General features: G+C 45.7%; 1 long non-coding RNA gene across 2 annotated transcripts; it reads left to right on the forward strand.

Moving 5' to 3' along the window:
• Positions 1-3,458: 3,458 nt before the first annotated feature.
• Positions 3,459-10,190, forward strand: LOC139082463 (uncharacterized). 2 transcript variants are annotated; one of them, XR_011538492.1, is made up of 2 exons: positions 3,459-3,654; positions 9,442-10,190. It is a non-coding gene; the product is annotated as an uncharacterized lncRNA (long non-coding RNA). The 2 variants fall into 2 exon arrangements; XR_011538491.1 differs by having other exon boundaries at positions 9,445-10,190.
• Positions 10,191-12,302: the final 2,112 nt, after the last annotated feature.

The raw sequence follows: 12,302 nt of genomic DNA on the forward strand, positions 1-12,302 counted from the left end.
ATGCATAAGGCCTAAATATACTGTTTTGTTTTTTTTTTTGTAAAGATTGGCACCTGGGCTAACAACTGTTGCCAATCTTTTTTTTGTGTGTGTGCTTTATTTCCCAACCACCCCCCGTACACAGTTGTATATCTTAGTTGCAGGTCCTTCTAGTTGTGGGATGTGGGACGCCACCTCAACGTGGCCTGACGAGCGGTGCCATGTCCGCGCCCAGGATCCGAACCACTTAACCACTCGGCCATGGCGCCGGCCCCTATACTGTTTACTTTTAATTATTTCTAACTTTTATAAAAAGAGTATCATATGGTCCAGAATCTTTTGGAACTAGTTTTTCCATTCAAAGTCATATTATTAAGATTCATTCATGCTGTGGTGTGTAGCTGCAGTCCATTCATTGTTTTATTGCTTTGTTTTTCCATTGTATGAATATATTGCATTTTTATAACCCATTATCCCGTCAATGGACATCTGGGTTTTTCCAGATTTTTGCTATTATGAATAATGCATCTAGGAATATTCTTGTACGGTCTCCTCCAGCACATGTTTCTGGTGTTTTCTCTGGTTAAATGCTGAGGGATGGACTCTCCAAGGTGTAGGGTTTGTGAATGTTCAGGTTGACTAGAATTGTACCAATTTACACTCCCACCAGCACATCAAAGGGGCGCTGTTGGGCCAGTCTGGTGGTGTAGTGGTTAAGTTCATGTGCTCTACTTCAGTGGCCTGGGCTTCACAGGTTTGGATCTGGGCACAGACATACACACTGTTCATCAAGCCATGGTGTGGCGGCATCCCACATACAAAATAGAGGAAGATTGGTACTGATGTTAGCTCAGTGACAATCTTCCTTAAGCAAAAAGAGGAAGATTGGCACAGATGTTAGCTCAGAGTGACTCTTCCTCAGCAAAAAGAAAAGAAAAGAAAAAGAATGACTTATGAATATATGGAACAATGTGAGTGAATCTCAAAAGCATTTCGCTAAGAGAAGGAAACTAGATACAATGGACCTCATAGTGTATGATTCCATTTCTATGCCATTCTGGAAAAGGCAAACTACAGGGAGAGAAAAGAGCTCAGTGGTTGTCTATGGCTAGGGGGGCACAGAGAAGTTGTCTACCAAGGGCACAGGGAATCTTCTGGCCTGATGGGACTGTCCTACATCTTCCGTAGAGTGGTAGATATGTGGGTGTCTGTCAAAAGCACAGATCCGTACACCAAAAAGGGTGAATTTTACTATATGTGAAGCATAGTTTAATTTTTAAAAATGCGGAAAAAAGGTTAAAACAGAGAGGACTTGAGATCTCTGAAGTTCTGGGCACTGAGGAAAAGGGGGTTTCCCGTGTGTACCCTGACTCAGCTCTTTGTAGAACCTTCTTAAAATCTGACGCCTGTCTGGCTCAAGCTGAGAGCTCCGTCTCAGAATTGCTGGTGACCTTGGGCAAGTAGCTCTCGCTCCCGGAAAACTCAGTTCCTTCCCCCAGAGAGGAAGGAGAATGCTCTGATAATCTCAAAAAGTGCACAAACAAATGTCTAGCAAGCACTGACGCTCTGCCAGGCTACCCACGAAGCATTACATACGTTCTTTCATATAGCAGGAATAATAACAAGGAGGAGGAGAATGTTTTTAAAAAGTTCTTTATTGAGCATTTATATGTACTTAGTGCTTTTGCAGATATTAGTTGATTTAATCCTCACACCACTCCTAAGAGGTGGGAACCCCTGTTCCCTCCTTTTTACTAAGGAGGAAACCTAGGCACCAGGTGGTTACATAACTTGCCAAGATCAACACAGCCCAGTATCCCCAGGACTTGAACCCAGCCCTCTCCCTCCAGGGCCCAAGCTCTTCCCCATCACGCTGGGTCAATGATGTGCCTTAGGTGAGCTCTGTAACAGCCTCACAGAGTCTGGGTCAGAAAGGACCTTGCCTTTTATCTAGTTCAGTTTTGTTTTGTTGTTGTTGTTGTTTTTTGAGGAAGATTGGCCCTGAGCTAACATCTGCTGCCAATCCTCCTCTTTTTGCTGGGGAAGACTGGCCCTGAGCTAACATCCATGCCCATCTTCCCCTACTTTATATGTGGGATGCCTACCACAGCATGGTTTGCCAAGCGGTGCCATGTCTACACCCAGGATCCGAACCGGCGAACCCTGGGCCGTCAAAGCAGAATGTGTGCACTTAACTGCTGTGCTACTGGGCCAGCCCCTAGTTAAGTTTTTTAACTGCAGGTCTCCAGCGGTTAATGAGGCTTCAAATCTATTCACTGGGTCAGGATTGCTTCTTTTAAAAATGAAAAAGAATAAAATAGAGTAGAACAGAAGAAAATAGAAAATATCAGAGTATATCGTGCATAGGAAAGTAAGTGTTGTAGTGTAAAAATTCCGTTTCAGTGTATGTGTCCCAGCACAGTGTAAAATGTATTGCTTTCTGGGGGTCCTGATCAGGAAAGTTTGCACACTGGTCTGATCTATTTTAAAGTGTCTGAGACTGAGTCTCAGAGAGAGGAAGCCACCTGCCCAAGGGCACACAGCCAGCCTAGAGTCAGGTAGTCCTGGCTCCCATGGCAATAACCATTCAATCATTCATTCATTCAACAGATACTTACCTCGGCCTGCTCTGGTCCAGGCCCCATGCTGGGCACCAGGAATATAATGACAAACAAGACAAACCTGGTCCTGTCCTCCAGGGACCTCAGTCCCCTGAAAGGGATGAGAAGCAGCTGATATGGCACATAATAGCCACTCTTTATACATATGGCTTGTTCTGTGCCAGCCACTGGTCTGAACATGTACTAGCTTACTTGATTCCTAGACAACCCTAAATGGGAGGTCCTATTAACATCATCGAGCCCATATAATAGATGGAGAAATTGAGGCACAGAGGCAGTAACCTGCACATAGCTAGTAAGTGGCAGAGCTAGGATCTGAGCCCTGGGAGCCTGCCTCCAGAGCCTGCATTCTTTTTTTTTTTTTTTTTAAAGAACCGTTTTTATTTTTATTTATTTTTTTCTCCCCAAAGCCCCAGTACATAGTTGTATATCCTAGTTGTAGGTCATTCTAGTCCTTCCACGTGGGATGCCACCACAGCATGGCTTGATGAGCAGTATGCAGCTCAGTGCCCAGGATCCAAACCGGCAAACCCCCGGCCGCTGAAGTGGAGCACACGAACTTAAGTGGAGCACACGAATTTAACCACGCAGCCATGGGGCCGGCTCCAGAGCCTGCATTCTTAAGCACGACCCAATTCTGCCTTTTGGGTTGTTCTGCAGTATAAGCCACAGCCCAGCAACAGGTCTCAAGGGGATGGGATGGGGGAAAGAGAGGCTCACAAGTGGGGAGAATTTATTGCAAACTTAGCCCTAGCATCTATCCACGGTCAGGCTATTTTGGGCTCTTGGCTTTTAAATTTTACTTTTATAGTTTTTAAGATACTTAGGTCACACCGTGACTAAGTTCCGTCTCCTCAGAGGAACGTCTGGAGGGAACCCAGGCTCTAAAATTGGCATACAGAAGAAGGGAAGTGGCTTCGGGGACTCCAAGCTGGACTGGAGCTGGCTGGCTGGCTGGCTCTGGAAAGGTGGGGCCCTGCAGAGAGGCAGGCGCCAGGCAGACCTTGCCTACCACCTTTTGAGCTCCTTGGTCGGAGAGGACCTCCCACCCCAGGTGAGTAACCTCCTCCGGGAGCTGGGGGATCATGCTGTAGCTTGAATGTTACTTTCCATGTGCCCAGTGTCTATTCACTAGGTGACAGCACCATCATTTTTCTTTAGGGGACCACACCTCTCCCACTCTTAGTCCGTGTGGTCCTGGGAGGCTCATTCCTCTTACCTCACTCTGGGGCTGGACACATGACCCAGTCTTAGCCAATCAGAACCACCCAGCTAGCTCTCCGGCCACAGGATTTGTTCAGAGGTGGGTACGCACTGAGCCAAGTCAGGGCAAAAAAAGTGAAACCTGAGACTTTTGCTGTTCCCACTGGGAAAGTATAGTTCTTTGTGACTGGCAGTGTTAAACTGGTAGGTTGGGAGACTGTCTCTGCCTTGATAGGAGAATCTAAGAAGAAAGTCAACATAGAAGAAAGTAAAGACAGAGCAAGACAGATCCCTGATGACATATTTGACCAGTTGGAGCAATCCATGCCTGAAGTCCATCTATCATGAACTTTTTAGTACATGAGCCCCCAAATGCCCTTTTTCTGCTTAAGCACTTGTGTTTCAGGCATTTAAAACCCAAAGTGACCAATATAAATGCCAAGACACAGCATGTTAGAGGGCAAAGAGCACTGGACAAGGAGTCTTTTTTTTTTTCTTTTGCTGAGGAAGATCAGCCCTGAGCTAACATCTGTGCCAATCTTCCTCTATTTTGTATGTGGGTTGCCACCACAGCATGGCTGACCAGTGATGTAGGTCTGCACCCAGGATCCAAACCTACAAACCTGGGCCACTAAAACAGAGTGTGCCAAATTTAACCACTATGCCACAGGGCCGGCCCCCTGGACGAGGAGTCTTAAGGCTTGGATTTGAATTAAGGTTTCACTCTTTATTAGATTTTGAAATCTCCCTGTATTTCAGTCCCTTCAACTGAGAAATAGAAATGGCATCACTGCCTGTAAAACATTTTAGTGGGAAATCAGATGAACATGGATGGGAAAGTGCTTTGTAATCTGTAAAGTGCTTTGCAAACACTAAAGCCCCATACACACATGGGCAACCTCTGTTGCACATGATATTCAGTTGAGAAGCTGATCTAGAAGTGAGTAGTTCCATCTGTGCCGTGGCCAACCTGCTGCGTGACGTCTGCCAGATGTGTTAACCTCCCTGAACCCTTGGTTCTTGTCTTTGGAAAAATGGATTCCTGTTTCTCCTGGGGATTTGTGAACTGGATCAGGAGATTCTCCTGATCTTAATTAAAATCCTGCAAGGGCTCCCCACTGCTCTAAGAGCACAATCCAAGCTGGTCACCATGATTAACACAGCGCCCCCTGCCCCCAGCACTCTCCTTACCTGTTGGATCTAACCTGCCTCTCCCTCCTCCTGCAGCTCGATTGAACTACCTGAAAGTGCTGAGCCCTCCTTCTCTCCAGGCTTTTCCCCAGGTGGTGACCTCTGCCAGGAACACTCTGGCTAACTCAACTTAGAGGTCACTTCCTCTTTCTCTGAGCCTCCGCATCACTCGCCTTGTTAGTCCTGAATCATTATCACCGGGGCTGGTCTCCAACCAGGGTCACCGATAAGGCTATTCGAGTTGCTAAAATACCATGTTGGAATTTTCCCATATCAGTTGGTCGTCAGCTATTTTCCTGAGTCTCCTTGAGAGCTGCTCACACCTGCAGCCCCTCCCACGCACCCCCCCATCTCCCCACCACCCAGCAACCAAAAGGGTAAAGCCTGGCACAGCAGGGGGCCTGGGGCCCCTGCTCTAGTTCATGGCTGGTGTTCATTCTGATTGGCCTGGTGTCCAGGCTCTACCAGTTGTTAAATATTAATATCCTCCTCGTTTATTGCCCTGGATCGTAAATACCTGGTTCCCTTGTCTGCTTATTCACCAGACTGAAAGATCCTTGAGGGAAGACAGACAGCTCCCTCACCAGCAGAGCACTTGGCACGTGCTAGGTGCAATGAGTATTTACCGAATGAATGAATGGATGGATGAGTGAGTGGAGGAATGAGTGGGGCCCAAAAAGCTGGAGAGTCACTCTGGAGAATGATGGGTCCCCCATCTTCAGTCTGGACTCGGGAGTTTTCTTCTAGGCCTGCGATGGCAACCTTGCCCTTTGCCCAGGTTTTATTGCTCTGCGGCTCTCCGCCCCTGCCTGCGGAAGTTCCCTCCACCTGCCACAGTCTGGCTCCAGCCTAGCCAGCCTCGCCTTCCCCTCCTACACAACTCCAGAACAGCTGAGCCTGGAAGACCAAGATGCACTCCTTTCACGAACCTACGAGTAGGCGAGCACACACATGTACACACGCACGCACGCACACACAGGAGTGGACCATCAATCAGTGCTCACTGACTGTGGTATGGTGACTAACCAGTCCCGGTTCACCCAGAACTTTCCAGGTTTAGCACTAAAGTCCTACACTCCAGGGACCCCTGTCCTAGGCAGACGGGACAGTTGGTCACCCTAGCACTGGGTTGGTTGGGTCTTTCTTCACGGACAGTGGAAGCTGTGGTGGCCTTCAGGACGATTTCTCTGTCGCGGGTGCTGAGCACAGGGCCTGCACGTGGTGGGTTTGCTGGCCGTGGAAAATCCCTTCACCTCTCGGTTTGCTCAAGAGGGCACCAGACAGTATCTTCCTCATAGAGGTGCGTGAGTTAATGAAAGGAAAGGTGCCTGCAACTAGCACCTGGAACATGGTGAGTGTTGTATAAATGAGAGACATTATTGTTGTTGTTGTTGTTATATATGTGCATGGAAGGAAGGTTTCTAGATTTTTCCGTGTGTGAATCAAACAAGAACAGTAGGAGGTATAGGGCCACAAGAGTCTACTAAGCCTGCTCTTAGCAAGACCACCACCCCCCCCCCCCCCCGCCAACTTAAAAAAGAAAACAGTTTTATTCTGATAAAATTCACAAACCAGGGGCCAGCCCAGTGGTGCGGTGGTTAAGTTCACATGTTCCACTTCAGCGGCCTGGGGTTCGCCGCTTGGGATCCAGGTGAGGACATGGCACTGCTTGGCACGCCATGCTGTGGTAGGCGTCCCACATATAAAGTACAGGAAGATGGGCACAGATGTTAGCTCAGGGCCAGTCTTCCTCAGCAAAAAGAGGAGGATTGGCAGCAGTTAGCTCAGGGCTAATCTTCCTCAAAAAAAAAAAAAAATTCACAAACCACACTAATTCACCTATTTAAAACATTCAATTAAGCGTCTTTTAGGGGCCGGCCCGTGGGTGAGTGGTTAAGTTCGCGCGCTGCGCTGCTGTGGCCCAGGGTTTCGCCGGTTCGGATCCTGGGTATGGACACGGCACTGCTCATCAGGCTACGTTGAGGCGGCGTCCCACATGCCACAACTAGAAGGACCCACAACTAAAATATACAACTATGTACAGGGGGATTTGGGGAGAAAAAGCAAAAAAAAAAAAAAAAAGAAAAATGGCAACAGTTGTTAGCTCAGGTGCCAATCTTTTTAAAAAAATGTTTTTTAGGGGGCTGGCCCCGTGGCCGAGTGGTTAAGTTCTCGCGCTCCGCTGCAGGCGGCCCAGTGTTTCGTTGGTTCGAATCCTGGGCGCGGACATGGCACTGCTCATCAGACCACGCTGAGGCAGCGTCCCACATACCACAACTAGAAGGACCCACAACGAAGAATACACAACTATGTACTGGGGGGCTTTGGGGAGAAAAAGGAAAAAATAAAATCTTTAAAAAAAAAAAAAATGTTTTTTAGTCTATTCACAAGTTTGTGGCATCATCACCACAATCTAAGTTGAGAACATGTTCATCCTCATGTAAAAGAAGGCCCACGCCCAGGAGCAGTTACTCCCAATTTCCCTCCTACCCCCAATCCTGCCTCGCCCTAGGCAACCACTGATCTATTTTTTGTCTCTGTAGGTTTGCCTATTCTGGAAATTTCATTAAAATCAAATCATGTAATATGTGAGTTTTTGTGCTGGCTTCTTTCACATAATGTTTTCAAGGTTTGTCCATGTTGTAGCATGTGTCAGAACTTCCTTCCTTTTCATTGCTCACTGCCTACCCCTCAAACCACTTTATTTTATTTATTTATTTATTTATTTTGAGGAAGATTAGCCCTGAGCAGCATTCGCTGCCAATCCTCCTCTTTTTGCTGAGGAAGATTGGCCCTGAGCTAACATCTGTGCCCATCCTCATCTATTTTATATATGGGACTACTTCCTCAGCATGGCTTGATAAACAGTGTTAGGTCCGTGACCGGGATCCAAACTGGCGAACCCCAGGCACTGAAGCGGAGTGCGTGAACTTAACCACTGTGCCACCAGCCTGGTCTCTCCCCCAAACAATTTTAGATATATCCAGAAAGGCTGAAATGCTCACCAGAGTCAGAACAAGCTTGTACTTGTAGAGGAGGAGATCATGTAATTTTTTATTTTTGCTATATCTATTTCTTTTGTCTTATTCATTGTCTTAAATTTTCTTTTGACCTTATTGCTTTTTTCTTTATCTAGTCAAGAGATAATATTTGAAATAAAAAGAGAGTGTATCACATATATGTTACAAAGCATAACAATATAGTGAATAATTGTGAATTCACCACTCACAGCAAATTTCCCTCTCCAGAGAAATTTCTGTTGGAAGATGAGGATTTAGGGTCCTTATCAAGCTTCCCAGCTTCCCTCTCAAACAATTCCCAATATTTAATAATTATGTATTATTCAAAACATTTAAATTTTGTTATGTGACTATAATTAAGTCTTTTGTGCTGGAGGTTGACTCTAAAAATGGAAAAGCAATAAACAGCATCATGATTCTGTAAGTATTACTCACCTGAGAACTCCTGGCCACCAAGAGAAGGAAATGTGAACCTGGCCAGAGACACAATTCTCAATCTCAAGAAGCTCAAAGTCATAGTTTTTAGAGGCAGAAGAAGACGAAAGATCTTTCCAGTCCAACTGAGTCATTTTACAGCCAGGAAGCAGACTTAGGGAAGGAAAGTGATTCTGCTTCCAGTCACAAAGGTCAATTATTCCCTACGCTGTGTTCTGGCCACCTCCTGGAATTTGCTGAATGAATAAACAAATAAACTGTGTTAGCCACAAAGTTCCTTTTGTAAGGGAAATTAGACTATGAGGCCTTCACATTAAGGATTCGAGAGCATAAACTAAGAAAATAAAGTAATATTTTAATTCCCAAAAAGTAAAAGCCCTTTGTCTCCAAGCATCGTTGACTGGGGGCAGGCTGAATTTGGCAGCGTGGGAGCTCACTGGCTGCTGAGCCTGGAGGATTGGTCTTGTCAAACCTGGGGGTAAGATTAGGAAGGGCTTTCTCTCTCCATCCCACATGGACAGGATCCTTGGCTCAGAGAGGAGGGGTGGGGCCTCTTCTGCTGGAAGGTGGGAGACAGGAAGCACAGGTCTGTGGGGCCTGGATAGCTCTTCTGCAGCACCTTATCTGTTGTTCTTGTGACACTGAGTACAAAGATGTCTGTGCCAAGAGAGGGCACCCAGCCAGCGGTGGAAGGCCATGGTAGCAGGCTCCCCTCTTTCAGCGGGCTTAGGAGAGGGTGAGAGTTAGGCTGGAAGGATCCTGCTACTCATGGACTCTGCTCAGGGAAAAACCCAACCCCTCAGCCTGTGGAATGTGGAAATAGTAATAGTTAATGTTTATTGAGCACTTCCCACCTGCCATGTTTACTTAGGTTCTCTCACCTAATTCCCACAACCACCCAACAAGGTAGGTACCATTATCCCCATTTGTACAGATGAGGAAATTAAGGTCCAAAGAGGGTTTCAGTGACTCATTCAAAGGCTTCTAATTAGCAGGTGGAAGACGAGGATTCAGACCCAGGAGCGAGGCATGAACGTCCACGCCGGGAACCATTTTGCCAGACTGGTCTTGGAGCCAGAGCACCAGCCTCAAATCTGCCTCCGCCATGACCTGGCTGTTCATCTCAGGACTCAGCCGCCTCCTCTGGAAGATGGGAGAATACCTTCTGCTCTGTAGGCAGGTCGGAGGACTGAATGGCCCGACCCAGGGCCTGCCCCTCTGGTTCCAGCTCTCATCACTACCCCCCACCCAGCCATCCCCATACTGGAAGCTCCAGCTGAGCTGAATGACCTGCAGCTCAGGCTTTGCTCTTGCCACCTTCTCTTGGCTACCCTGGGGTCCGGACTTTCAGGTCAACTCAACAGACCATTTCTTGCCAGATTAAGCATAGTTTGCCTCTCAATTCAAATGGCAGCTGGAAATAAAAGCCCGCCCTGACCTTAGCAGTATGGCATGGAGGTTAAGAAGCTTTGACTCCATCAAATTTCAGCTCTGTCACTTTTACTGTGTAACCTTGGGCAAATCTCTTTATCTCTCTGAGCCTCTGCTTCCAAATCTGTAAAATGGATGTAGTGACAGCACCCAAAGAGTTGTATGAGGACTGGTGAGAGAATGCATATGGACTATGGTGAGCTCCAGCAAATGGTAGCTATCACTTTTATCACACACTATATTGCAGTTACTGGCATTTAGCACAATGCCTGGTACATAGTTGGCATTCAATAAATATTTAATAAATAAATGGATGAATGTTTTTTTTTTTTCCTGCTTTATCTTCCCAAACCCCCCGTACATAGTTGTATGTCTTAGTTGCAGGTCCTTCTAGTTGTGGGATGTGGGACGCCGCCTCAATGTGGCCTGACGAGCTGTGCCATGTCCACGCCCAGGATCCAAACCCTGGGCCACCGCAGCGGAGCACCAGAACTTAACCACTCAGCCATGGAGCCGGCCCCTAAATGGATGAATGTTTACCTGTCTGCATGCTTTACTACCTTATGAGCTTCTTAAGAGAAGAGACCATATTTTGTTTATTTCTGTGTCCCCAGTGTTGAGCAGAGTGCCTGGCACATGGAGGTGCTTAGTAAATGTTTGCTGTCTGCCCTAATGAGCTAATGGATCTGGACAGCCATCATCCATGGTGTGAAAACCACATGGTGAAAGGCTGTTGGAGAACTTGATAATGGCAGGATCAGCTGACACCAACTGAATCTTAGTCTCCTAAAAGTGAGTCAGCCAGACAGTTTCTTGCTTCCTGATATGATGCTATGGGAAGTACCACTTATGAAATATTTTTGCCTAAAACATTGAATCTGAATCAAATCAAACCTCTAGATCCGAGTGCCAGTTTACATGACATACAGGATAGAGGGACAAGGTAAATGACACTGTGAGGATGCATTCGACCAAATACCAAACGCCAGACATCCAACAGGACAAATCACCTGGTGTCTTAAAAAAAAAGAAATGCTGCTTAAAAAAAAATAACTCCATAAATCTGGAATTATGTCAAAATAGAAACAAACAAAAAAAGGATCCATTCACCATCTTGCTGCTGGTTTCACAATATATGCATAAGCCAAAACTCATCTAATTGTGTACTTTAAATATGTGCAGTCAATTATACCTCAAAAAAGCTGGACATAAAGGGATGGGGAGACTGTTACAGATGTATAGAGACTTAACGACATAACAGGTCAATGTATAATGTGGCTCTTGCTTGGATCCTCATTCAAACAAACTAATTGTAAAAAAGATACTTTTCAAGTACAACCTAGCCATTAGATGATATAGAGAAATGGTGAATTATTATTTAATGGGATGATGGTCATGTTTTAAAAATGTCTTTCTCAGTTAGAGATGCAGACTGAAATATCTACAGGGGAAATGACATGTTATCTGGGATTTGCTCTAAAATATTCTGCCAAAATAAAAATAAAAATGCAGGAGTATGTACTACTAGGATGGCCAAAATGTCCAAAACACTGACAACACCAAATGCTGGCGAGGATGTGGAGCAACAGGAACTCTCCTTTGTTGCTGGTGGGGATGCAAAATGGTACAGCCAGTTTGGCAATTTCTTACAAAACTAAACATACTCTTATCATACAATCCAGAAACTGTGCTCCTTGGTATTTACCTAAAGAAGCTGGAAACCTACATCTACACAAAAACCTGCACATAGATGTTCATAGCAGCTTTATTTATAATTGCCAAAACTTGGAAGCAACTAAGAGGTCCTTCAATAAGTGAATGGATAAATAAACTGTGGTACATCCAGATAATAGAATATTATTCAGCACTGAAAAGAAATGAGTATCAATCCACGAGAAGACATGGAGGCACCTTAAATGCATATTACTGAGAAGCCGATCTGACAAGGCTACTTATCTTGTGACTCCAACTGTATGACATTCCGGAAAAGGCAAAACTATGGAGACAGTGAAAAGATCAGCGGTTGCCAGAAGTTAGTGGAGAGGGAGAGACAAATAGGAGGTGGAGCACAGAGGACTTCTGGGCAGTGGAATATCTCTGTATGATACTATAAGGGTGGATACATTTCATTGCACATTCGTCCAAACCCACAGAACATACAATACCAAGAGTGAACCGTAACGTAAACTGTGGACTTTGGATGATTATGATGCGCCAAAGTCGGTTCATCAATGGTAACAAATGTACCACTCTGGTGAGTGATGTTGATAATGGGAGAGGCTATGAATGTGTGAGGACAGGGGGTATTTGGGAAGTCTCTGTACCTTCCCCTCAAATTTGCTGTGAACCTAAAACTGCTCTAAAAAAATACTCTTAATTTTTAAAAACGCAGGGATGAAAAGATGAAACAAGATTTGGTACC

This window comes from Equus przewalskii, chromosome 3 (assembly GCF_037783145.1).
Source record: "Equus przewalskii isolate Varuska chromosome 3, EquPr2, whole genome shotgun sequence".
Taxonomy (NCBI): Eukaryota; Metazoa; Chordata; class Mammalia; order Perissodactyla; family Equidae; genus Equus; species Equus przewalskii.